Here is a 25,862-nt window from a genome sequence, read left to right as displayed (position 1 = left end):
CAGGAGTTCAAGACAGGGATGCAGAGGCTCAAGAAAGGGATGCAGAGGCTTAAGAAAGTGATGCAGAGACTCAAAATATGGATGCAGATGCTTAAGAGGGTGATGCAGAGGCTCAAGAAAGTGATGCAGAGGCTCAAAAGAGAGATGCAGAGGCTCAAGAGAATGATGAAGAGACTCAAGAGAATGATGTAGAGGCTTAAGAGAGGGATGCATAGGCTCAAGAGAGTGATGCAGAGGCTCAAGAGAGAGATGCAGAGGCTCAAGAGAATGATGCATTGACTCAAGAGAATGATGTAGAGGCTCAAGAGAGTGATGCAGAGGCCGAAGAGAGTGATGCAGAGGCTCAAGAGAGTGATGCAAAGGCTAAAAAGAGTTATGTAGAGGCTCAGGAGAGTGATGTAGAGGCTTACGAGAGTGATGCAGAGGATCAAGAGAGGGATGCAGAGGCTTAAGAGAGTGATGCAAAGGCTCAAGAGAGGGATGCAGAGGCTCAAGAGAGTGATGCAGAGGCTCAAGAGAGTGATGCAGAGGCTCAAGAGAGTGATGCAAAGGCTCAAGAGAGGGATGCGGAGGCTCATGAGAGAGATGCAGGAGTTCAAGAGAGGGATGCAGAGGCTCAAGAAAGGGATGCAGAGGCTTAAGAAAGTGATGCAGAGGCTCAAAATAAGGATGCAGAGGCTTAAGAGGGTGATGCATAGGCTCAAGAGAGTGATGCAGAGGCTCAAGAGAATGATGCAGAGACTCAAGAGAGTTATCCAAAGGCTCAAGAGAGTGATGCAGAGGCTTACGAGAGTTATGCAGAGGCTCAAGAGAGGGATGTATAGGCTCAAGAGACTGATGCAGAAGCTCAAGAGAGTGATGCAGAGGGTCAAGAGAGGGATGTAGAGGCTCAAGAGAGTGATGCAGAAGCTCAAGAGAGTGATGCAGAGGCTTAAGAGAGTGATGGAGAGGCTCGAGAGAGTGATGCAGAGGCTTAAGAGAGGGATTCAGAGGCTCAAGAGAGGGATGCAGAGGCTTAAGAGAGTGATACAGAGGCTCAAGAGAGTGATTCAGAGGCTTAACAGAGGGATGCTGACGCTAAAGAGTGTGATGCAGAGGCTCAAAAGAGGGATGTAGAGGCTCAAGAGAGTGATGCAGAGGCTCAAGAGAGTGATGCAGAGGCTACGAGAATGATGCAGAAGCTCAAGAGAGGGATGGAGAGGCTGAGGGGAGTGATGCAGAGGCTCAAGAGACGGATGCAGAGGCTCAAGAGAGTGATTCAGAGGCTTACGAGAGTGATGCAGAGGGTTTAGAGAGTGATGCAGAGGCTTAAGACAGGAATGCAGGGGCTCAAGAGAGGGATGCAGAGGCTCAAGAGAGTGATTCAGAGGCTGAAGAGAGAGATGCAGAGGCTGAAGAGAGTGATGCAGAGGCTTAAGAGCGGGATGCAGAGGTTCCAGACAGGAATGCAGAGGCTCATGAGAGGGATGCAGAGGCTCTTGAGAGTGATGCAGAGGCTCAAGAGAGTGATGAAGAGGCTTACGTGAGGGATGCAGAGGCTTAAGCGAGAGATGCAAAGGCTCAATAGAGGGATGCAGACGCTCATGGATGGATGCAGAAGCTCAAGAGAGGGATGCAGGGTCTCAAGAAAGGGATGCAGAGGCTTATGAAAGTGATGCAGAGGCTCAAAATAGGGATGCAGACGCTTAAGAGGGTGATGCAGAGGATCAAGAGCGTGATGCAGAGGCTCAAGAGAATGATGCAGAGACTCAAGAGAGTTATGCAAAGGCTCAAGAGAGTGATGCAGAGGCTTACGAGAGTGATGCAGAGGCTCAAGCGAGGGATGTAGAGGCTCAAGAGAGTGATGCAGAAGCTCAAGAGAGTGATGCAGAGGCTGAAGAGAGGGATTCAGAGGCTCAAGAGAGGGATGCAGAGGCTTAAGAGAGTGATACAGAGGCTCAAGAGAGGGATGCAGAGGCTCAAGAGAGGGATGCAGAGGCTCAAGAGAGGGATGCAGAGGCTCAAGAGAGTGATGCAGAGACTCAAGAGAGTTATGAAGAGGCTCAAGAGAGTGATGCAGAAGCCGAAGAGAGTGTTGCAGAGGCTCAAGAGAGGAATGCAGAGGCTCATGAGAGTGATGCAGAGACTCAAGAGAGTTGTGCAGAGGCTAAATAGAGTGATGCAGAGGCTCAAGAGAGGGATGCTGGAAATCAGGAGAGGGATGCAGAGGCTCAAGAAAGGGATGCAGAGGCTTACGAAAGTGATGCAGAGGCTTTAAATAGGGATGCAGAGACTAAAAAGGGTGATGCAGAGGCTCAAGAGAGTGATGAAGAGGCTCAAGAGAGGCATGCAGGGGCCGAAGAGAGTGATGCAGATGCTCAAGAGAGGAATGCAGAGGATGAAGAGAGTGATGCAGAGGCTCATGAGAGTGATGCAGAGGCTCAGGAGTGGGATTCAGAGGCTCATGAGAGGGATGCAGAGGCTCAAGAGAGTGATGCAGAGACTCAAGAGAGTTATGCAGAGACTCAAGAGAGTGATGCAGAGGCTTACGAGAGTGATGCAGAGGCTCAAGAGAGGGATGTAGAATCTCAAGAGAGTGATGCAGAAGCTCAATAGAGTGATGCAGAGGCTTAAGAGAGTGATGCAGAGGCTTAATAAAGGGGATGCAGAGGCTCAAGAGAGTGATGCAGAGGCTGAAGAGAGTGATGCAGAGGCTTAAGAGCAGGATGCAGAGGTTCAAGAGAGGGATGCAGAGGCTCAAGAGAGGGATGCAGGGGCTTAAGAGAGGGATGCAGAAGCTCATGAGAGGGATGCTGAGGCTCCTGAGAGTGATGCAGAGGCTCAAGAGAGGGATGCAGAGGCTTACGAGAGTGTTGCAAAGGCTCAAGAAAGGGATGCAGAGCCTCATGAGAGGGATGCAGAGGCTTAAGAGAGGCATGCAGAGGCTCACGAGAATGATGCAGAGGCTCAGGAGGGCTGCAGAGGCTCAAGAGAGGGATGCTGAGGCTTCAGAGAGGGATGCAGTGGCTAATGAGAGTGATGCAGAGGCTTAAGAGAGAGATGCAGAGGCTTAAGAGAGTGATGCAGAGGCTCAAGAGAGTAATGCAGAGGCTAAAGAGAGAGATGCAGAGGCTCAAGAGAGTGATGCAGAGGCTTAACAGAGGGATGCCGAGGCTCAAGAGTGTGATGCAGAGGCTCAAGAGAGGGATGTAGAGGCTCAGGAGAGTGATGCAGAGGCTCAAGAGAGTGTTGCAGAGGCCTAGGAGAATGATGCAGAGGCTCAAAAGAGGGATGGAGAGGCTGAAGAGAGGGATGGAGAGGCTGAAGAGAGTGATGCAGAGGCTCAAGGGAGGGATGCAGAGACTCAAGAGAGTGATGAAGAGGCTGAAGAGAGAAATGCAGAGGCTGAAGAGAGTGATGCAAAGGCTTAAGAGAAGGATGCAGAGGTTCCAGAGAGGGATGCAGAGGCTAAAGAGAGGGATGCAGAGGCTAAAGAGAGGGATGCAGAGGCTCTTGAGAAAGATGCAAAGGCTCAAGAGAGGGATGCAGAGGCTTAAGAGAGAGATGCAAAGGCTCAAGAGAGAGATGCAGAGGCTCAAGAGAGTGATGCAGAGGCACAAGAGAGTGATGCAAAGGCTCAAGAGAGTGATGCAGAGGCTCAAGAGAGTGATGAAGAGGATAAAGAGAGTGATGCAAAGGCTCAAGAGAGTGATGCAGAGGCTCAAGAGAGTGTTGCAGAGGCTCAAGAGAGAGATGCAGAGGCTCAAGAGAGTGATGCAAAGACTCAAGAGAGTTATAAAGAGGCTCAAGAGAGTGATGCAGAAGCTTACGAGAGGGATGCAGAGGCTCATGAGAGGGATGCAGGAGTTCAAGAGAGGGATGCAGAGGCTCAAGAAAGCGATGCAGAGGCTTAAGAAAGTGATGCAGAGGCTCAAAAAAGAAATGCAGAGGCTTAAGAGGGTGATGCAGCGGCTCAAGTGAGTGATGCAGAGGATCAGGAGAGGGATGCAGAGGCTCAAGAGAATGATGCAGAGGCACAAGAGAGTGATGCAGAGGATCAGGAGAGGGATGCAGAGGTTGAAGAGAATGATGCAGAGACTCAAGAGAGTTATGCAAAGGCTGAAGAGAGTTATGCAGAAGCTTAAGAGTGTGATGCAGAGGCTCAAGAGAGGGATGTAGAGGCTCAAGAGAGTGATGCAGAAGCTCAAGAGAGTGATGCAGAGGCTTAAGAGAGTGATGCAGAGGCTCGAGAGAGTGATGCAGAGGCTTAAGAGAGGGATTCAGAGGCTCAAGAGAGGGATGCAGAGGCTTAAGAGAGTGATACAGAGGCTCAAGAGAGTGATGCAGAGGCTTAACACAGGGATGCCTAGGCTCAAGAAAGTGATGCAGAGGCTCAAGAGAGGGATGTAGAGGCTCAGAAGAGTGATGCAGAGGCTCAAGAATGTGATGCAGAGGCTTAAGAGAGTGATGTAGAGGCTCAAGAGAGTGATGCAGTGGCTTAAGAGAGGGATGCAGGGGCTCAAGAGAGGGATGCAGAGGTTCAAGAGAGTGATGCAGAGGCTCGAGAGAGTGATGTAGGGGCTTAAGAGAAGGATGCAGAGACTCAAGAGAATGATGCAGAGGCTAAAGAGAGTGATGCAGAGGATGAAGAGAGGGATGCAGAGGTTTAAGAGAGTGATGCAGCGACTCATGAGACAGATGCAGAGGCTCAAGAGAGGGATGCAGGAAATCAGGAGAGGGATGCAGAGGCTCAAGAAAGGGATGCAGAGGCTTAAGAAAGTGATGCAGAGGCTCTAAATAGGGATGCAGAGACTAAAAAGGGTGATGCAGAGGCTCAAGAGAGTGATGAAGAGGCTCAAGAGAGGGTTGCATGGGCCGAAGAGAGTGATGCAGATGCTCAGGAGAGGGATGCAGAGGATGAAGAGAGTGATGCAGAGGCTCATGAGAGTTATGCAGAAGCTCAATAGAGTGATGCAGAGGCTTAAGAGAGTGATGCAGAGGCTTAATAAAGGGGATGCAGAGGCTCAAGAGAGTAATGCAGAGGCTCAAGAGAGGGATGCAGGGGCTTAAGAGAGGGATGCAGAGGCTTAAGAGCAGGATGCAGAGGTTCAAGAGAGGGATGCAGAGGCTCAAGAGAGGGATGCAGGGGCTTAAGAGAGGGATGCAGAGGCTCAAGAGAGGGATGCTGAGGCTCCTGAGAGTGATGCAGAGGCTCAAGAGAGGGATGCAGAGGCTTATGAGAGTATTGCAAAGGCTCAAGCGAGGGATGCAGAGGCTCATGAGAGGGATTCAGGAGTTCAAGAGAGGGATGCAGAGGCTTACGAGAGTGTTGCAAAGGCTCAAGAAAGGGATGCAGAGCTTCATGAGAGGGATGCAGAGCTTCATGAGAGGGATGCAGAGGCTTAAGAGAGGGATGCAGAGGCTCAAGAGGATGATGCAGAGGCTCAGGAGGGTTGCAGAGGCTCAAGAGAGGGATGCTGAGGCTTCAGAGAGGGATGCAGAGGCTAATGAGAGTGATGCAGAGGCTGAAGAGAGAGATGCAGAGGCTTAAGAGAGAGATGCAGAGGCTTAAGAGAGTGATGCAGAGGCTCAGGAGTGGGATGCAGAGGCTCATGAGAGGGATGCAGAGGCTCAAGAGAGTGATGCAGAGACTCAAGAGAGTGATGCAGAGGCTTACGAGAGTGATGCAGAGGCTCAAGAGAGGGATGTAGAATCTCAAGAGAGTGATGCAGAAGCTCAATAGAGTGATGCAGAGGCTTAAGAGAGTGATGCAGAGGCTTAATAAAGGGGATGCAGAGGCTCAAGAGAGTGATGCAGAGGCTGAAGAGAGTGATGCAGAGGCTTAAGAGCAGGATGCAGAGGTTCAAGAGAGGGATGCAGAGGCTCAAGAGAGGGATGCAGGGGCTTAAGAGAGGGATGCAGAAGCTCATGAGAGGGATGCTGAGGCTCCTGAGAGTGATGCAGAGGCTCAAGAGAGGGATGCAGAGGCTTATGAGAGTGTTGCAAAGGCTCAAGCGAGGGATGCAGAGGCTCATGAGAGGGATTCAGGAGTTCAAGAGAGGGATGCAGAGGCTTACGAGAGTGTTGCAAAGGCTCAAGAAAGGGATGCAGAGCCTCATGAGAGGGATGCAGAGGCTTAAGAGAGGGATGCAGAGGCTCAAGAGAATGATGCAGAGGCTCAGGAGGGCTGCAGAGGCTCAAGAGAGGGATGCTGAGGCATTAGAGAGGGATGCAGAGGCTAATGAGAGTGATGCAGAGGCTGAAGAGAGAGATGCAGAGGCTTAAGAGAGAGATGCAGAGGCTTAAGAGAGTGATGCAGAGGCTCAAGAGAGTAATGCAGAGGCTTAAAAGAGAGATGCAGAGGCTCAAGAAAGTGATGCAGAGGCTTAACAGAGGGATGCCGAGGCTCAAGAGTGTGATGCAGAGGCTCAAGAGAGGGATGTAGAGGCTCAAGATAGTGATGCAGAGGCTCAAGAGAGTGATGCAGAGGCCTAGGAGAATGATGCAGAGGCTCAAGAGAGGGATGGAGAGGCTGAAGAGAGGGATGGAGAGGCTGAAGAGAGTGATGCAGAGGCTCAAGGGAGGGATGCAGAGACTTAAGAGAGTGATGAAGAGGCTGAAGAGAGAAATGCAGAGGCTGAAGAGAGTGATGCAAAGGCTTAAGAGCAGGATGCAGAGGTTCCAGAGAGGGATGCAGAGGCTAAAGAGAGGGATGCAGAGGCTAAAGAGAGGGATGCAGAGGCTCTTGAGAAAGATGCAAAGGCTCAAGAGAGGGATGCAAAGGCTTAAGAGAGAGATGCAGAGGCTCAAGAGAGTGATGCAGAGGCACAAGAGAGTGATGCAAAGGCTCAAAAGAGTGATGCAGAGGCTCAAGAGAGTGATGAAGAGGATAAAGAGAGTGATGCAAAGGCTCAAGAGAGTGATGCAGAGGCTCAAGAGAGTGTTGCAGAGGCTCAAGAGAGAGATGCAGAGGCTCAAGAGAGTGATGCAAAGACTCAAGAGAGTTATAAAGAGGCTCAAGAGAGTGATGCAGAAGCTTATGAGAGGGATGCAGAGGCTCATGAGAGGGATGCAGGAGTTCAAGAGAGGGATGCAGAGGCTCAAGAAAGGGATGCAGAGGCTTAAGAAAGTGATGCAGAGGCTCAAAAAAGAAATGCAGAGGCTTAAGAGGGTGATGCAGCGGCTCAAGTGAGTGATGCAGAGGATCAGGAGAGGGATGCAGAGGCTCAAGAGAATGATGCAGAGGCACAAGAGAGTGATGCAGAGGATCAGGAGAGGGATGCAGAGGTTGAAGAGAATGATGCAGAGACTCAAGAGAGTTATGCAAAGGCTGAAGAGAGTTATGCAGAAGCTTACGAGTGTGATGCAGAGGCTCAAGAGAGGGATGTAGAGGCTCAAGAGAGTGATGCAGAAGCTCAAGAGAGTGATGCAGAGGCTTAAGAGAGTGATGCAGAGGCTCGAGAGAGTGATGCAGAGGCTTAAGAGAGGGATTCAGAGGCTCGAGAGAGGGATGCAGAGGCTTAAGAGAGTGATACAGAGGCTCAGGAGAGTGATGCAGAGGCTCAAGAGAGGGATGTAGAGGCTCAGGAGAGTGATGCAGAGGCTCAAGAAAGTGATGCAGAGGTTTAAGAGAGTGATGCAGAGGCTCAAGAGAGTGATGCAGTGGCTTAAGAGAGGGATGCAGGGGCTCAAGAGAGGGATGCAGAGGTTCAAGAGAGTGATGCAGAGGCTCAAGAGAGTGATGTAGAGGCTTAAGAGAAGGATGCAGAGACTCAAGAGAATGATGCAGAGGCTAAAGAGAGTGATGCAGAGGATGAAGAGAGGGATGCAGAGGTTTAAGAGAGTGATGCAGCGACTCATGAGACAGATGCAGAGGCTCAAGAAAGGAATGCAGGAAATCAGGAGAGGGATGCAGAGGCTCAAGAAAGGGATGCAGTGGCTTAAGAAAGTGATGCAGAGGCTATAAATAGGGCTGCAGAGACTAAAAAGGGTGATGCAGAGGCTCAAGAGAGTGATGAAGAGGCACAAGAGAGGGTTGCATGGGCCGAAGAGAGTGATGCAGATGCTCAGGGGAGGGATGCAGAGGATGAAGAGAGTGATGCAGAGGCTCATGAGAGTGATGCAGAGGCTCAGGAGTGGGATTCAGAGGCTCATGAGAGCAATGCAGAGGCTCAAGAGAGTGATGCAGAGACTCAAGAGAGTTATGCAGAGACTCAAGAGAGTGATGCAGAGGCTTACGAGAGGGATGTAGAATCTCAAGAGAGTGATGCAGAAGCTCAATAGAGTGATGCAGAGGCTTAAGAGAGTGATGCAGAGGTTTAATAAAGGGGATGCAGAGGCTCAAGAGAGTAATGCAGAGGCTAAAGAGAGTGATGCAGAGGCTTAAGAGTAGGATGCAGAGGTTCAAGAGAGGGATGCAGAGGCTCAAGAGAGGGATGCAGGGGCTTAAGAGAGGGATGCAGAGGCTCAAGAGAAGGATGCTGAGGCTCCTGAGAGTGATGCAGAGGCTCAAGATAGGGATGCAGAGGCTTATGAGAGTGTTGCAAAGGCTCAAGCGAGGGATGTAGAGGCTCATGAGAGGGATTCAGGAGTTCAAGAGAGGGATGCAGAGGCTTACGAGAGTGTTGCAAAGGCTCAAGAAAGGGATGCAGAGCCTCATGAGAGGGATGCAGAGGCTTAAGAGAGGGATGCAGAGGCTCAAGAGGATGATGCAGATGCTCAGGAGGGTTGCAGAGGCTCAAGAGAGGGATGCTGAGGCTTCAGAGAGGGATGCAGAGGCTAATGAGAGTAATGCAGAGGCTTAAGAGAGAGATGCACAGGCTCAAGAGAGTGATGCAGAGGCTTACCAGAGGGATGCCGAGGCTCAAGAGTGTGATGCAGAGGCTCAAGAGAGGGTTGTAGAGGCTCAACAGAGTGATGCAGAGGCTCAAGAGAGTGATGCAGAGGCCTAGGAGAATGATGCAGAGGCTGAAGAGAGGGATGGAGAGGCTGAAGAGAGTGATGCAGAGGCTCAAGGGAGGGATGCAGAGCTCAAGAGAGTGATGAAGAGGCTGAAGAGAGAAATGCAGTGGCTGAAGAGAGTGATGCAAAGGCTTAAGAGCGGGATGCAGAGGTTCCAGAGAGGGATGCAGAGGCTAAAGAGAGGGATGCAGAGGCTCTTGAGAAAGATGCAGAGGCTCAAGAGAGGGATGCAGAGGCTTAAGAGAGAGATGCAAAGGCTCAAGAGAGGGATGCAGAGGCTCAAGAGAGTGATGCAGAGGCACAAGAGAGTGATGCAAAGGCTCAAGAGAGTGATGCAGAGGCTCAAGAGAGTGATGAAGAGGATAAAGAGAGTGATGCAGAGGCTAAAGAGAGTGATGCAGAGGCTCAAGAGAGTGTTGCAGAGGCTCAAGAGAGAGATGCAGAGGCTCAAGAGAGTGATGTAAAGACTCAAGAGAGTTATAAAGAGGCTTAAGAGAGTGATGCAGAAGCTTACGAGAGGGATGCAGAGGCTCATGAGAGAGATGCAGGAGTTCAAGAGAGGGATGCAGAGGCTCAAGAAAGGGATTCAGAGGCTTAAGAAAGTGATGCAGAGGCTCAAAAAAGGAATTCAGAGGCTTAAGAGGGTGATGCAGCGGCTCAAGAGAGTGATGCAGAGGATCAGGAGAGGGATGTAGAGGCTCAAGAGAGTGATGCAGAAGCTCAAGAGAGTGATGCAGAGGCTCTTGAGAAAGATGCAGAGGCTCAAGAGAGGGATGCAGAGGCTCTTGAGAAAGATGCAGAGGCTCAAGAGAGGGATGCAGAGGCTTAAGAGAGAGATGCAAAGGCTCAAGAGAGGGATGCAGAGGCTCAAGAGAGTGATGCAGAGGCACAAGAGAGTGATGCAAAGGCTCAAGAGAGTGATGCAGAGGCTCAAGAGAGTGATGAAGAGGATAAAGTGAGTGATGCAGAGGCTGAAGAGAGTGATGCAGAGGCTCAAGAGAGTGTTGCAGAGGCTCAAGAGAGAGATGCAGAGGCTCAAGAGAGTGATGTAAAGACTCAAGAGAGTTATAATGAGGCTTAAGAGAGTGATGCAGAAGCTTACGAGAGGGATGCAGAGGCTCATGAGAGGGATGCAGGAGTTCAAGAGAGGGATGCAGAGGCTCAAGAAAGGGATTCAGAGGCTTAAGAAAGTGATGCAGAGGCTCAAAAAAGGAATTCAGAGGCTTAAGAGGGTGATGCAGCGGCTCAAGAGAGTGATGCAGAGGATCAGGACAGAGATGCAGAGGCTCAAGAGAATGATGCAGAGACTCAAGAGAGTTATGCAAAGGCTGAAGAGAGTTATGCAGAGGCTTACGAGAGTGATGCAGAGGCTCAAGAGAGGGATGTAGAGGCTCAAGAGAGTGATGCAGAAGCTCAAGAGAGTGATGCAGAGGCTTAAGAGAGTGATGAAGAGGCTCGAGAGAGTGATGCAGAGGCTTAAGAGAGGGATTCAGAGGCTCAAGAGAGGGATGCAGAGGCTTAAGAGAGTGATACAGAGGCTCAAGAGAATGATGCAGATGCTTAAGACAGGGATGCCGAGGCTCAAGAAAGTGATGCAGAGGCTCATGAGAGGGATGTAGAGGCTCAGGAGAGTGATGCAGAGGCTCAAGAGAGTGATGCAGAGGCCTAGGAGAATCATGCAGAGGCTCAAGAGAGGGATGGAGAGGCTGAAGAGAGTGATGCAGAGGCTCAAGAGAGGGATGCAGAGGCTCAAGAGAGTGATTCAGAGGCTGAAGAGAGAGTTTCAGAGGCTTAAGAGAGTGATGCAGAGGCTCAAGAGAGTGATGCAGAGGCTCAAGAGACTGAGCAGAGGCTCAAGAGAATGATGCAGAGGCTCAAGAGAATGATGTAGAGGCTTAAGAGAGGATGCAGAGACTCAAGAGAATGATGCAGAGGCTAAAGAGAGTGATGCAGAGGATGAAGAGAGGGATGCAGAGGTTTAAGAGAGTGATGCAGCGACTCATGAGACAGATGCAGAGGCTCAAGCGAGAGATGCAGAGACTCAAGAGAGTAACGCAGAGACTCAGGGGAGTGATGCAGAGGATGAAGAGAGTGATGCAGAGGCTCAAGAGAGTGATGCAGAGGATGAAGAGAGGGAAGCAGAGGATTACGAGAGTGATGCAGAGGTTGAAGAGAATGATGCAGAGGCTCTAGAGAGTGATGCAGAGGCTTTCGAAAATGATGCAGAGGCTCAGGAGAGTGAAGCAGAGGATCAAGTGAGTGATGCAGAGGCTCAGCGAATGATGCAGAGGCTCAAGAGAGGGATTCAGAGGCTTAAGAGAGGGATTCAGAGGCTTAAGAGAATGATGCAGAGGCTCAAGAGAGTGATGCAGAGACTCAAGAGAGTTATGCAGAGGCTCAATAGAATGATGGAGAGGCTCAAGAGAGAGATGCAGAGGCTTAAGAGAGTGATGCAAAGGCTTAGGAGAGGGATGCAGAGGCCCATGAGAGGAATGCAGGAGTTCAAGAGAGGGATGCAGAGGCTCAAGAAAGGGATGCAGAGGCTTAAGAAAGTGATGCAGAGGCTCTAAATAGGGATGCAGAGACTAAAAAGGGTGATGCAGAGCTTCAAGAGAGTGATGCAGAGACTTACGAGAGTGATGCAGAGGCTCAAGAGAGGGATGTAGAGGCTCAAAAGAGTGATGCAGAAGCTCAAGAGAGTGATGCAGAGGCTTAAGAGAGTGATGCTGAGGGTCGAGAGAGTGATGCAAAGGATTACGAGAGGGATTCAGAGGTTCAAGAGAGGGATGCAGAGGCTCTAAATAGGGATGCAGAGACTAAAAAGGGTGATGCAGAGGCTCAAGAGAGTGATGCAGAGGCTCAAGAGATGGATGCAGGGGCCCAAGAGAGTGATGCAGATGCTCAAGAGAGGGATGCAGAGGAAGAAAAGAGTGATGCAGAGGCACAAGATAGTGATGCAGATACTCACGAGAGGGATTCAGAGGCTCATGAGAGTTATGCAGAGACACAAGAGAGTGATGCAGAGGCTTACGAGAGTGATGCAGAGGCTCAAGAGAGGGATGTAGACTCTCAAGAGAGTGATGCAGAAGCTCAATAGAGTGATGCAGAGGCTTAAGAGAGTTATGCAGAGGCTTAAGAGAGTGATGCAGAGGCTTAATAAAGGGGATGCAGAGGCTCAAGAGAGTGATGCAGAGGCTGAAGAGAGTGATGCAGAGACTTAATTAAGAGCGGGATGCAGAGGTTCAAGAGAGAGATGCAGAGGCTCAAGAGAGGGATGTAGGGGCTCAAGAAAGGGATGCAGAGGCTCAAGAGAGGGATGCTGAGGCTTACGAGAGTGTTGCAAAGGCTCAAGAGAGTGATGCAGAGGCTTAAGAGAATGATGCAGAGGCTCAAGAGAGTGCTTCTGAGGCTCAAGAGAGGGATGCTGAGGCTTCAGAGAGGGATGCAGAGGCTAAAGAGAGTGATGCAGAGGCTGAAGAGAGAGATGCAGAGGCTTAAGAAAGAGATGCAGAAGCTTATGTGAGTGATGCAGAGCCTCAAGAGAGTAATGCAGAGGCTAATTAAGAGAGGGATGCAGAGGCTCAAGAGAATGATGCAGAGGCTCAAGCGAGTGATGCAGAGGATCAAGAGAAGGATGCAGAGGCTTAAAAGAGTGATGCAGAAGCTCATGAGAATGATGCAGAAGCTCAAGAGAGTGATGTAGAGGCTCACGAGATTGATGCAGAGGCTCAAAAGAGTGATGCAGAGGATCAAGAGAGTGATGCAGAGGCTCAAGAGAGTGATGCAGAGGATCTAGAGAGGGAAGCAGAGGCTTAAGAGAGCAAAGCAGAGGCTGAAGAGAGTGATGCAGAGGCTCAAGAGAGTGATGCAGAAGCTTACGAGAGGGATGCAGAGGCTCATGAGAGGGATGCAGGAGTTCAAGAGAGGGATGCAGAGGCTCAAGAAAGCGATGCAGAGGCTTAAGAAAGTGATGCAGAGGCTCAAAAAAGAAATGCAGAGGCTTAAGAGGGTGATGCAGCGGCTCAAGTGAGTGATGCAGAGGATCAGGAGAGGGATGCAGAGGCTCGAGAGAATGATGCAGAGGCACAAGAGAGTGATGCAGAGGATCAGGAGAGGGATGCAGAGGTTGAAGAGAATGATGCAGAGACTCAAGAGAGTTATGCAAAGGCTGAAGAGAGTTATGCAGAAGCTTATGAGTGTGATGCAGAGGCTCAAGAGAGGGATGTAGAGGCTCAAGAGAGTAATGCAGAAGCTCAAGAGAGTGATGCAGAGGCTTAAGAGAGTGATGCAGAGGCTCGAGAGAGTGATGCAAAGGCTTAAGAGAGGGATTCAGAGGCTCAAGAGAGGGATGCAGAGGCTTAAGAGAGTGATACAGAGGCTCAAGAGAGTGATGCAGAGGCTTAACACAGGGATGCCGAGGCTCAAGAAAGTGATGCAGAGGCTCAAGAGAGGGATGTAGAGGCTCAGGAGAGTGATGCAGAGGCTCAAGAAAGTGATGCAGAGGCTTAAGAGAGTGATGCAGAGGCTCAAGAGAGTGATGCAGTGGCTTAAGAGAGGGATGCAGGGGCTCAAGAGAGGGATGCAGAGGTTCAAGAGAGTGATGCAGAGGCTCAAGAGAGTGATGTAGAGGCTTAAGAGAAGGATGCAGAGACTCAAGAGAATGATGCAGAGGCTAAAGAGAGTGATGCAGAGGATGAAGAGAGGGATGCAGAGGTTTAAGAGAGTGATGCAGCGACTCATGAGACAGATGCAGAGGCTCAAGAGAGGGATGCAGGAAATCAGGAGAGGGATGCAGAGGCTCAAGAAAGGGATGCAGAGGCTTAAGAAAGTGATGCAGAGGCTCTAAATAGGGATGCAGAGACTAAAAAGGGTGATGCAGAGGCTCAAGAGAGTGATGAAGAGGCTCAAGAGAGGGTTGCATGGGCCGAAGAGAGTGATGCAGATGCTCAGGAGAGGGATGCAGAGGATGAAGAGAGTGATGCAGAGGCTCATGAGAGTTATGCAGAAGCTCAATAGAGTGATGCAGAGGCTTAAGAGAGTGATGCAGAGGCTTAATAAAGGGGATGCAGAGGCTCAAGAGAGTAATGCAGAGGCTGAAGAGAGTGATGCAGAGGCTTAAGAGCAGGATGCAGAGGTTCAAGAGAGGGATGCAGAGGCTCAAGAGAGGGATGCAGGGGCTTAAGAGAGGGATGCAGAGGCTCAAGAGAGGGATGCTGAGGCTCCTGAGAGTGATGCAGAGGCTCAAGAGAGGGATGCAGAGGCTTATGAGAGTATTGCAAAGGCTCAAGCGAGGGATACAGAGGCTCATGAGAGGGATTCAGGAGTTCAAGAGAGGGATGCAGAGGCTTACGAGAGTGTTGCAAAGGCTCAAGAAAGGGATGCAGAGCTTCATGAGAGGGATGCAGAGCTTCATGAGAGGGATGCAGAGGCTTAAGAGAGGGATGCAGAGGCTCAAGAGGATGATGCAGAGGCTCAGGAGGGTTGCAGAGGCTCAAGAGAGGGATGCTGAGGCTTCAGAGAGGGATGCAGAGGCTAATGAGAGTGATGCAGAGGCTGAAGAGAGAGATGCAGAGGATTAAGAGAGAGATGCAGAGGCTTAAGAGAGTGATGCAGAGGCTCAGGAGTGGGATTCAGAGGCTCATGAGAGGGATGCAGAGGCTCAAGAGAGTGATGCAGAGACTCAAGAGAGTGATGCAGAGGCTTACGAGAGTGATGCAGAGGCTCAAGAGAGGGATGTAGAATCTCAAGAGAGTGATGCAGAAGCTCAATAGAGTGATGCAGAGGCTTAAGAGAGTGATGCAGAGGCTTAATAAAGGGGATGCAGAGGCTCAAGAGAGTGATGCAGAGGCTGAAGAGAGTGATGCAGAGGCTTAAGAGCAGGATGCAGAGGTTCAAGAGAGGGATGCAGAGGCTCAAGAGAGGGATGCAGGGGCTTAAGAGAGGGATGCAGAAGCTCATGAGAGGGATGCTGAGGCTCCTGAGAGTGATGCAGAGGCTCAAGAGAGGGATGCAGAGGCTTATGAGAGTGTTGCAAAGGCTCAAGCGAGGGATGCAGAGGCTCATGAGAGGGATTCAGGAGTTCAAGAGAGGGATGCAGAGGCTTACGAGAGTGTTGCAAAGGCTCAAGAAAGGGATGCAGAGCCTCATGAGAGGGATGCAGAGGCTTAAGAGAGGGATGCAGAGGCTCAAGAGAATGATGCAGAGGCTCAGGAGGGCTGCAGAGGCTCAAGAGAGGGATGCTGAGGCATTAGAGAGGGATGCAGAGGCTAATGAGAGTGATGCAGAGGCTGAAGAGAGAGATGCAGAGGCTTAAGAGAGAGATGCAGAGGCTTAAGAGAGTGATGCAGAGGCTCAAGAGAGTAATGCAGAGGCTTAAGAGAGAGATGCAGAGGCTCAAGAGAGTGATGCAGAGGCTTAACAGAGGGATGCCGAGGCTCAAGAGTGTGATGCAGAGGCTCAAGAGAGGGATGTAGAGGCTGAAGAGAGGGATGGAGAGGCTGAAGAGAGTGATGCAGAGGCTCAAGGGAGTGATGCAGAGGCTCAAGAGAGTGATGCAGAGGCCTAGGAGAATGATGCAGAGGCTCAAGAGAGGGATGGAGAGGCTGAAGAGAGGGATGGAGAGGCTGAAGAGAGTGATGCAGAGGCTCAAGGGAGGGATGCAGAGACTTAAGAGAGTGATGAAGAGGCTGAAGAGAGAAATGCAAAGGCTGAAGAGAGTGATGCAAAGGCTTAAGAGCAGGATGCAGAGGTTCCAGAGAGGGATGCAGAGGCTAAAGAGAGGGATGCAGAGGCTAAAGAGAGGGATGCAGAGGCTCTTGAGAAAGATGCAAAGGCTCAAGAGAGGGATGCAGAGGCTTAAGAGAGAGATGCAGAGGCTCAAGAGAGTGATGCAGAGGCACAAGAGGATGATGCAGAGGCTCAGGAGGGTTGCAGAGGCTCAAGAGAGGGATGCTGAGGCTTCAGAGAGGGATGCAGAGGCTAATGAGAGTGATGCAGAGGCTGAAGAGAGAGATGCAGAGGCTTAAGAGAGAGATGCAGAGGCTTAAGAGAGTGATGCAGAGGCTCAGGAGTGGGATTCAGAGGCTCATGAGAGGGATGCAGAGGCTCAAGAGAGTGATGCAGAGACTCAAGAGAGTGATGCAGAGGCTTACGAGAGTGATGCAGAGGCTCAAGAGAGGGATGTAGAATCTCAAGAGAGTGATGCAGAAGCTCAATAGAGTGATGCAGAGGCTTAAGAGAGTGATGCAGAGGCTTAATAAAGGGGATGCAGAGGCTCAAGAGAGTGATGCAGAGGCTGAAGAGAGTGATGCAGAGGCTTAAGAGCAGGATGCAGAGGTTCAAGAGAGGGATGCAGAGGCTCAAGAGAGGGATGCAGGGGCTTAAGAGAGGGATGCAGAAGCTCATGAGAGGGATGCTGAGGCTCCTGAGAGTGATGCAGAGGCTCAAGAGAGGGATGCAGAGGCTTATGAGAGTGTTGCAAAGGCTCAAGCGAGGGATGCAGAGGCTCATGAGAGGGATTCAGGAGTTCAAGAGAGGGATGCAGAGGCTTACGAGAGTGTTGCAAAGGCTCAAGAAAGGGATGCAGAGCCTCATGAGAGGGATGCAGAGGCTTAAGAGAGGGATGCAGAGGCTCAAGAGAATGATGCAGAGGCTCAGGAGGGCTGCAGAGGCTCAAGAGAGGGATGCTGAGGCATTAGAGAGGGATGCAGAGGCTAATGAGAGTGATGCAGAGGCTGAAGAGAGAGATGCAGAGGCTTAAGAGAGAGATGCAGAGGCTTAAGAGAGTGATGCAGAGGCTCAAGAGAGTAATGCAGAGGCTTAAGAGAGAGATGCAGAGGCTCAAGAGAGTGATGCAGAGGCTTAACAGAGGGATGCCGAGGCTCAAGAGTGTGATGCAGAGGCTCAAGAGAGGGATGTAGAGGCTCAAGAGAGTGATGCAGAGGCTCAAGAGAGTGATGCAGAGGCCTAGGAGAATGATGCAGAGGCTCAAGAGAGGGATGGAGAGGCTGAAGAGAGGGATGGAGAGGCTGAAGAGAGTGATGCAGAGGCTCAAGGGAGGGATGCAGAGACTTAAGAGAGTGATGAAGAGGCTGAAGAGAGAAATGCAAAGGCTGAAGAGAGTGATGCAAAGGCTTAAGAGCAGGATGCAGAGGTTCCAGAGAGGGATGCAGAGGCTAAAGAGAGGGATGCAGAGGCTAAAGAGAGGGATGCAGAGGCTCTTGAGAAAGATGCAAAGGCTCAAGAGAGGGATGCAGAGGCTTAAGAGAGAGATGCAGAGGCTCAAGAGAGTGATGCAGAGGCACAAGAGAGTGATGCAAAGGCTCAAAAGAGTGATGCAGAGGCTCAAGAGAGTGATGAAGAGGATAAAGAGAGTGATGCAAAGGCTCAAGAGAGTGATGCAGAGGCTCAAGAGAGTGTTGCAGAGGCTCAAGAGAGAGATGCAGAGGCTCAAGAGAGTGATGCAAAGACTCAAGAGAGTTATAAAGAGGCTCAAGAGAGTGATGCAGAAGCTTATGAGAGGGATGCAGAGGCTCATGAGAGGGATGCAGGAGTTCAAGAGAGGGATGCAGAGGCTCAAGAAAGGGATGCAGAGGCTTAAGAAAGTGATGCAGAGGCTCAAAAAAGAAATGCAGAGGCTTAAGAGGGTGATGCAGCGGCTCAAGATAGTGATGCAGAGGATCAGGAGAGGGATGCAGAGGCTCAAGAGAATGATGCAGAGGCACAAGAGAGTGATGCAGAGGATCAGGAGAGGGATGCAGAGGTTGAAGAGAATGATGCAGAGACTCAAGAGAGTTATGCAAAGGCTGAAGAGAGTTATGCAGAAGCTTACGAGTGTGATGCAGAGGCTCAAGAGAGGGATGTAGAGGCTCAAGAGAGTGATGCAGAAGCTCAAGAGAGTGATGCAGAGGCTTAAGAGAGTGATGCAGAGGCTCGAGAGAATGATGCAGAGGCTTAAGAGAGGGATTCAGAGGCTCGAGAGAGGGATGCAGAGGCTTAAGAGAGTGATACAGAGGCTCAGGAGAGTGATGCAGAGGCTCAAGAGAGGGATGTAGAGGCTCAGGAGAGTGATGCAGAGGCTCAAGAAAGTGATGCAGAGGTTCAAGAGAGTGATGCAGAGGCTCAAGAGAGTGATGCAGTGGCTTAAGAGAGGGATGCAGGGGCTCAAGAGAGGGATGCAGAGGTTCAAGAGAGTGATGCAGAGGCTCAAGAGAGTGATGTAGAGGCTTAAGAGAAGGATGCAGAGACTCAAGAGAATGATGCAGAGGCTAAAGAGAGTGATGCAGAGGATGAAGAGAGGGATGCAGAGGTTTAAGAGAGTGATGCAGCGACTCATGAGACAGATGCAGAGGCTCAAGAAAGGAATGCAGGAAATCAGGAAAGGGATGCAGAGGCTCAAGAAAGGGATGCAGTGGCTTAAGAAAGTGATGCAGAGGCTATAAATAGGGCTGCAGAGACTAAAAAGGGTGATGCAGAGGCTCAAGAGAGTGATGAAGAGGCACAAGAGAGGGTTGCATGGGCCGAAGAGAGTGATGCAGATGCTCAGGAGAGGGATGCAGAGGATGAAGAGAGTGATGCAGAGGCTCATGAGAGTGATGCAGAGGCTCAGGAGTGGGATTCAGAGGCTCATGAGAGCAATGCAGAGGCTCAAGAGAGTGATGCAGAGACTCAAGAGAGTTATGCAGAGACTCAAGAGAGTGATGCAGAGGCTTACGAGAGGGATGTAGAATCTCAAGAGAGTGATGCAGAAGCTCAATAGAGTGATGCAGAGGCTTAAGAGAGTGATGCAGAGGTTTAATAAAGGGGATGCAGAGGCTCAAGAGAGTAATGCAGAGGCTAAAGAGAGTGATGCAGAGGCTTAAGAGCAGGATGCAGAGGTTCAAGAGAGGGATGCAGAGGCTCAAGAGAGGGATGCAGGGGCTTAAGAGAGGGATGCAGAGGCTCAAGAGAAGGATGCTGAGGCTCCTGAGAGTGATGCAGAGGCTCAAGATAGGGATGCAGAGGCTTATGAGAGTGTTGCAAAGGCTCAAGCGAGGGATGTAGAGGCTCATGAGAGGGATTCAGGAGTTCAAGAGAGGGATGCAGAGGCTTACGAGAGTGTTGCAAAGGCTCAAGAAAGGGATGCAGAGCCTCATGAGAGGGATGCAGAGGCTTAAGAGAGGGATGCAGAGGCTCAAGAGGATGATGCAGATGCTCAGGAGGGTTGCAGAGGCTCAAGAGAGGGATGCTGAGGCTTCAGAGAGTGATGCAGAGGCTAATGAGAGTAATGCAGAGGCTTAAGAGAGAGATGCACAGGCTCAAGAGAGTGATGCAGAGGCTCAAGAGAGGGTTGTAGAGGCTCAACAGAGTGATGCAGAGGCTCAAGAGAGTGATGCAGAGGCCTAGGAGAATGATGCAGAGGCTCAAGAGAGGGATGGAGAGGCTGAAGAGAGTGATGCAGAGGCTCAAGGGAGGGATGCAGAGACTCAAGAGAGTGATGAAGAGGCTGAAGAGAGAAATGCAGTGGCTGAAGAGAGTGATGCAAAGGCTTAAGAGCGGGATGCAGAGGTTCCAGAGAGGGATGCAGAGGCTAAAGAGAGGGATGCAGAGGCTCTAGAGAAAGATGCAGAGGCTCAAGAGAGGGATGCAGAGGCTTAAGAGAGAGATGCAAAGGCTCAAGAGAGGGATGCAGAGGCTCAAGAGAGTGATGCAGAGGCACAAGAGAGTGATGCAAAGGCTCAAGAGAGTGATGCAGAGGCTCAAGAGAGTGATGAAGAGGATAAAGAGAGTGATGCAGAGGTTGAAGAGAGTGATGCAGAGGCTCAAGAGAGTGTTGCAGAGGCTCAAGAGAGAGAGATGCAGAGGCTCAAGAGAGTGATGTAAAGACTCAAGAGAGTTATAAAGAGGCTTAAGAGAGTGATGCAGAAGCTTACGAGAGGGATGCAGAGGCTCATGAGAGGGATGCAGGAGTTCAAGAGAGGGATGCAGAGGCTCAAGAAAGGGATTCAGAGGCTTAAGAAAGTGATGCAGAGGCTCAAAAAAGGAATTCAGAGGCTTAAGAGGGTGATGCAGCGGCTCAAGAGAGTGATGCAGAGGATCAGGAGAGGGATGTAGAGGCTCAAGAGAGTGATGCAGAAGCTCTAGAGAGTGATGCAGAGGCTCTTGGGAAAGATGCAGAGGCTCAAGAGAGGGATGCAGAGGCTCTTGAGAAAGATGCAGAGGCTCAAGAGAGGGATGCAGAGGCTTAAGAGAGAGATGCAAAGGCTCAAGAGAGGGATGCAGAGGCTCAAGAGAGTGATGCAGAGGCACAAGAGAGTGATGCAAAGGCTCAAGAGAGTGATGCAGAGGCTCAAGAGAGTGATGAAGAGGATAAAGTGAGTGATGCAGAGGCTGAAGAGAGTGATGCAGAGGCTCAAGAGAGTGTTGCAGAGGCTCAAGAGAGAGATGCAGAGGCTCAAGAGAGTGATGTAAAGACTCAAGAGAGTTATAAAGAGGCTTAAGAGAGTGATGCAGAAGCTTACGAGAGGGATGCAGAGGCTCATGAGAGGGATGCAGGAGTTCAAGAGAGGGATGCAGAGGCTCAAGAAAGGGATTCAGAGGCTTAAGAAAGTGATGCAGAGGCTCAAAAGAGGAATTCAGAGGCTTAAGAGGGTGATGCAGCGGCTCAAGAGAATGATGCAGAGGCTCAAGCGAGTGATGCAGAGCCTCAAGAGAGTAATGCAGAGGCTAATTAAGAGAGGGATGCAGAGGCTCAAGAGAATGATGCAGAGGCTCAAGCGAGTGATGCAGAGGATCAAGAGAAGGATGCAGAGGCTTAAAAGAGTGATGCAGAAGCTCATGAGAATGATGCAGAAGCTCAAGAGAGTGATGTAGAGGCTCACGAGATTGATGCAGAGGCTCAAAAGAGTGATGCAGAGGATCAAGAGAGTGATGCAGAGGCTCAAGAGAGTGATGCAGAGGATCTAGAGAGGGAAGCAGAGGCTTAAGAGAGCAAAGCAGAGGCTGAAGAGAGTGATGCAGAGGCTCAAGAGAGTGATGCAGAAGCTTACGAGAGGGATGCAGAGGCTCATGAGAGGGATGCAGGAGTTCAAGAGAGGGATGCAGAGGCTCAAGAAAGCGATGCAGAGGCTTAAGAAAGTGATGCAGAGGCTCAAAAAAGAAATGCAGAGGCTTAAGAGGGTGATGCAGCGGCTCAAGTGAGTGATGCAGAGGATCAGGAGAGGGATGCAGAGGCTCGAGAGAATGATGCAGAGGCACAAGAGAGTGATGCAGAGGATCAGGAGAGGGATGCAGAGGTTGAAGAGAATGATGCAGAGACTCAAGAGAGTTATGCAAAGGCTGAAGAGAGTTATGCAGAAGCTTATGAGTGTGATGCAGAGGCTCAAGAGAGGGATGTAGAGGCTCAAGAGAGTAATGCAGAAGCTCAAGAGAGTGATGCAGAGGCTTAAGAGAGTGATGCAGAGGCTCGAGAGAGTGATGCAAAGGCTTAAGAGAGGGATTCAGAGGCTCAAGAGAGGGATGCAGAGGCTTAAGAGAGTGATACAGAGGCTCAAGAGAGTGATGCAGAGGCTTAACACAGGGATGCCGAGGCTCAAGAAAGTGATGCAGAGGCTCAAGAGAGGGATGTAGAGGCTCAGGAGAGTGATGCAGAGGCTCAAGAAAGTGATGCAGAGGCTTAAGAGAGTGATGCAGAGGCTCAAGAGAGTGATGCAGTGGCTTAAGAGAGGGATGCAGGGGCTCAAGAGAGGGATGCAGAGGTTCAAGAGAGTGATGCAGAGGCTCAAGAGAGTGATGTAGAGGCTTAAGAGAAGGATGCAGAGACTCAAGAGAATGATGCAGAGGCTAAAGAGAGTGATGCAGAGGATGAAGAGAGGGATGCAGAGGTTTAAGAGAGTGATGCAGCGACTCATGAGACAGATGCAGAGGCTCAAGAGAGGGATGCAGGAAATCAGGAGAGGGATGCAGAGGCTCAAGAAAGGGATGCAGAGGCTTAAGAAAGTGATGCAGAGGCTCTAAATAGGGATGCAGAGACTAAAAAGGGTGATGCAGAGGCTCAAGAGAGTGATGAAGAGGCTCAAGAGAGGGTTGCATGGGCCGAAGAGAGTGATGCAGATGCTCAGGAGAGGGATGCAGAGGATGAAGAGAGTGATGCAGAGGCTCATGAGAGTTATGCAGAAGCTCAATAGAGTGATGCAGAGGCTTAAGAGAGTGATGCAGAGGCTTAATAAAGGGGATGCAGAGGCTCAAGAGAGTAATGCAGAGGCTGAAGAGAGTGATGCAGAGGCTTAAGAGCAGGATGCAGAGGTTCAAGAGAGGGATGCAGAGGCTCAAGAGAGGGATGCAGGGGCTTAAGAGAGGGATGCAGAGGCTCAAGAGAGGGATGCTGAGGCTCCTGAGAGTGATGCAGAGGCTCAAGAGAGGGATGCAGAGGCTTATGAGAGTATTGCAAAGGCTCAAGCGAGGGATACAGAGGCTCATGAGAGGGATTCAGGAGTTCAAGAGAGGGATGCAGAGGCTTACGAGAGTGTTGCAAAGGCTCAAGAAAGGGATGCAGAGCTTCATGAGAGGGATGCAGAGCTTCATGAGAGGGATGCAGAGGCTTAAGAGAGGGATGCAGAGGCTCAAGAGGATGATGCAGAGGCTCAGGAGGGTTGCAGAGGCTCAAGAGAGGGATGCTGAGGCTTCAGAGAGGGATGCAGAGGCTAATGAGAGTGATGCAGAGGCTGAAGAGAGAGATGCAGAGGCTTAAGAGAGAGATGCAGAGGCTTAAGAGAGTGATGCAGAGGCTCAGGAGTGGGATTCAGAGGCTCATGAGAGGGATGCAGAGGCTCAAGAGAGTGATGCAGAGACTCAAGAGAGTGATGCAGAGGCTTACGAGAGTGATGCAGAGGCTCAAGAGAGGGATGTAGAATCTCAAGAGAGTGATGCAGAAGCTCAATAGAGTGATGCAGAGGCTTAAGAGAGTGATGCAGAGGCTTAATAAAGGGGATGCAGAGGCTCAAGAGAGTGATGCAGAGGCTGAAGAGAGTGATGCAGAGGCTTAAGAGCAGGATGCAGAGGTTCAAGAGAGGGATGCAGAGGCTCAAGAGAGGGATGCAGGGGCTTAAGAGAGGGATGCAGAAGCTCATGAGAGGGATGCTGAGGCTCCTGAGAGTGATGCAGAGGCTCAAGAGAGGGATGCAGAGGCTTATGAGAGTGTTGCAAAGGCTCAAGCGAGGGATGCAGAGGCTCATGAGAGGGATTCAGGAGTTCAAGAGAGGGATGCAGAGGCTTACGAGAGTGTTGCAAAGGCTCAAGAAAGGGATGCAGAGCCTCATGAGAGGGATGCAGAGGCTTAAGAGAGGGATGCAGAGGCTCAAGAGAATGATGCAGAGGCTCAGGAGGGCTGCAGAGGCTCAAGAGAGGGATGCTGAGGCATTAGAGAGGGATGCAGAGGCTAATGAGAGTGATGCAGAGGCTGAAGAGAGAGATGCAGAGGCTTAAGAGAGAGATGCAGAGGCTTAAGAGAGTGATGCAGAGGCTCAAGAGAGTAATGCAGAGGCTTAAGAGAGAGATGCAGAGGCTCAAGAGAGTGATGCAGAGGCTTAACAGAGGGATGCCGAGGCTCAAGAGTGTGATGCAGAGGCTCAAGAGAGGGATGTAGAGGCTGAAGAGAGGGATGGAGAGGCTGAAGAGAGTGATGCAGAGGCTCAAGGGAGTGATGCAGAGGCTCAAGAGAGTGATGCAGAGGCCTAGGAGAATGATGCAGAGGCTCAAGAGAGGGATGGAGAGGCTGAAGAGAGGGATGGAGAGGCTGAAGAGAGTGATGCAGAGGCTCAAGGGAGGGATGCAGAGACTTAAGAGAGTGATGAAGAGGCTGAAGAGAGAAATGCAAAGGCTGAAGAGAGTGATGCAAAGGCTTAAGAGCAGGATGCAGAGGTTCCAGAGAGGGATGCAGAGGCTAAAGAGAGGGATGCAGAGGCTAAAGAGAGGGATGCAGAGGCTCTTGAGAAAGATGCAAAGGCTCAAGAGAGGGATGCAGAGGCTTAAGAGAGAGATGCAGAGGCTCAAGAGAGTGATGCAGAGGCACAAGAGGATGATGCAGAGGCTCAGGAGGGTTGCAGAGGCTCAAGAGAGGGATGCTGAGGCTTCAGAGAGGGATGCAGAGGCTAATGAGAGTGATGCAGAGGCTGAAGAGAGAGATGCAGAGGCTTAAGAGAGAGATGCAGAGGCTTAAGAGAGTGATGCAGAGGCTCAGGAGTGGGATTCAGAGGCTCATGAGAGGGATGCAGAGGCTCAAGAGAGTGATGCAGAGACTCAAGAGAGTGATGCAGAGGCTTACGAGAGTGATGCAGAGGCTCAAGAGAGGGATGTAGAATCTCAAGAGAGTGATGCAGAAGCTCAATAGAGTGATGCAGAGGCTTAAGAGAGTGATGCAGAGGCTTAATAAAGGGGATGCAGAGGCTCAAGAGAGTGATGCAGAGGCTGAAGAGAGTGATGCAGAGGCTTAAGAGCAGGATGCAGAGGTTCAAGAGAGGGATGCAGAGGCTCAAGAGAGGGATGCAGGGGCTTAAGAGAGGGATGCAGAAGCTCATGAGAGGGATGCTGAGGCTCCTGAGAGTGATGCAGAGGCTCAAGAGAGGGATGCAGAGGCTTATGAGAGTGTTGCAAAGGCTCAAGCGAGGGATGCAGAGGCTCATGAGAGGGATTCAGGAGTTCAAGAGAGGGATGCAGAGGCTTACGAGAGTGTTGCAAAGGCTCAAGAAAGGGATGCAGAGCCTCATGAGAGGGATGCAGAGGCTTAAGAGAGGGATGCAGAGGCTCAAGAGAATGATGCAGAGGCTCAGGAGGGCTGCAGAGGCTCAAGAGAGGGATGCTGAGGCATTAGAGAGGGATGCAGAGGCTAATGAGAGTGATGCAGAGGCTGAAGAGAGAGATGCAGAGGCTTAAGAGAGAGATGCAGAGGCTTAAGAGAGTGATGCAGAGGCTCAAGAGAGTAATGCAGAGGCTTAAGAGAGAGATGCAGAGGCTCAAGAGAGTGATGCAGAGGCTTAACAGAGGGATGCCGAGGCTCAAGAGTGTGATGCAGAGGCTCAAGAGAGGGATGTAGAGGCTCAAGAGAGTGATGCAGAGGCTCAAGAGAGTGATGCAGAGGCCTAGGAGAATGATGCAGAGGCTCAAGAGAGGGATGGAGAGGCTGAAGAGAGGGATGGAGAGGCTGAAGAGAGTGATGCAGAGGCTCAAGGGAGGGATGCAGAGACTTAAGAGAGTGATGAAGAGGCTGAAGAGAGAAATGCAAAGGCTGAAGAGAGTGATGCAAAGGCTTAAGAGCAGGATGCAGAGGTTCCAGAGAGGGATGCAGAGGCTAAAGAGAGGGATGCAGAGGCTAAAGAGAGGGATGCAGAGGCTCTTGAGAAAGATGCAAAGGCTCAAGAGAGGGATGCAGAGGCTTAAGAGAGAGATGCAGAGGCTCAAGAGAGTGATGCAGAGGCACAAGAGAGTGATGCAAAGGCTCAAAAGAGTGATGCAGAGGCTCAAGAGAGTGATGAAGAGGATAAAGAGAGTGATGCAAAGGCTCAAGAGAGTGATGCAGAGGCTCAAGAGAGTGTTGCAGAGGCTCAAGAGAGAGATGCAGAGGCTCAAGAGAGTGATGCAAAGACTCAAGAGAGTTATAAAGAGGCTCAAGAGAGTGATGCAGAAGCTTATGAGAGGGATGCAGAGGCTCATGAGAGGATGCAGGAGTTCAAGAGAGGGATGCAGAGGCTCAAGAAAGGGATGCAGAGGCTTAAGAAAGTGATGCAGAGGCTCAAAAAAGAAATGCAGAGGCTTAAGAGGGTGATGCAGCGGCTCAAGATAGTGATGCAGAGGATCAGGAGAGGGATGCAGAGGCTCAAGAGAATGATGCAGAGGCACAAGAGAGTGATGCAGAGGATCAGGAGAGGGATGCAGAGGTTGAAGAGAATGAT

Source organism: Procambarus clarkii, chromosome 19, assembly GCF_040958095.1.
Source record: "Procambarus clarkii isolate CNS0578487 chromosome 19, FALCON_Pclarkii_2.0, whole genome shotgun sequence".
Classification (NCBI taxonomy): Eukaryota; Metazoa; Arthropoda; class Malacostraca; order Decapoda; family Cambaridae; genus Procambarus; species Procambarus clarkii.
The sequence above is the reverse complement of the archived record's forward strand: the minus strand, read 5'-3'. Positions refer to the sequence as shown.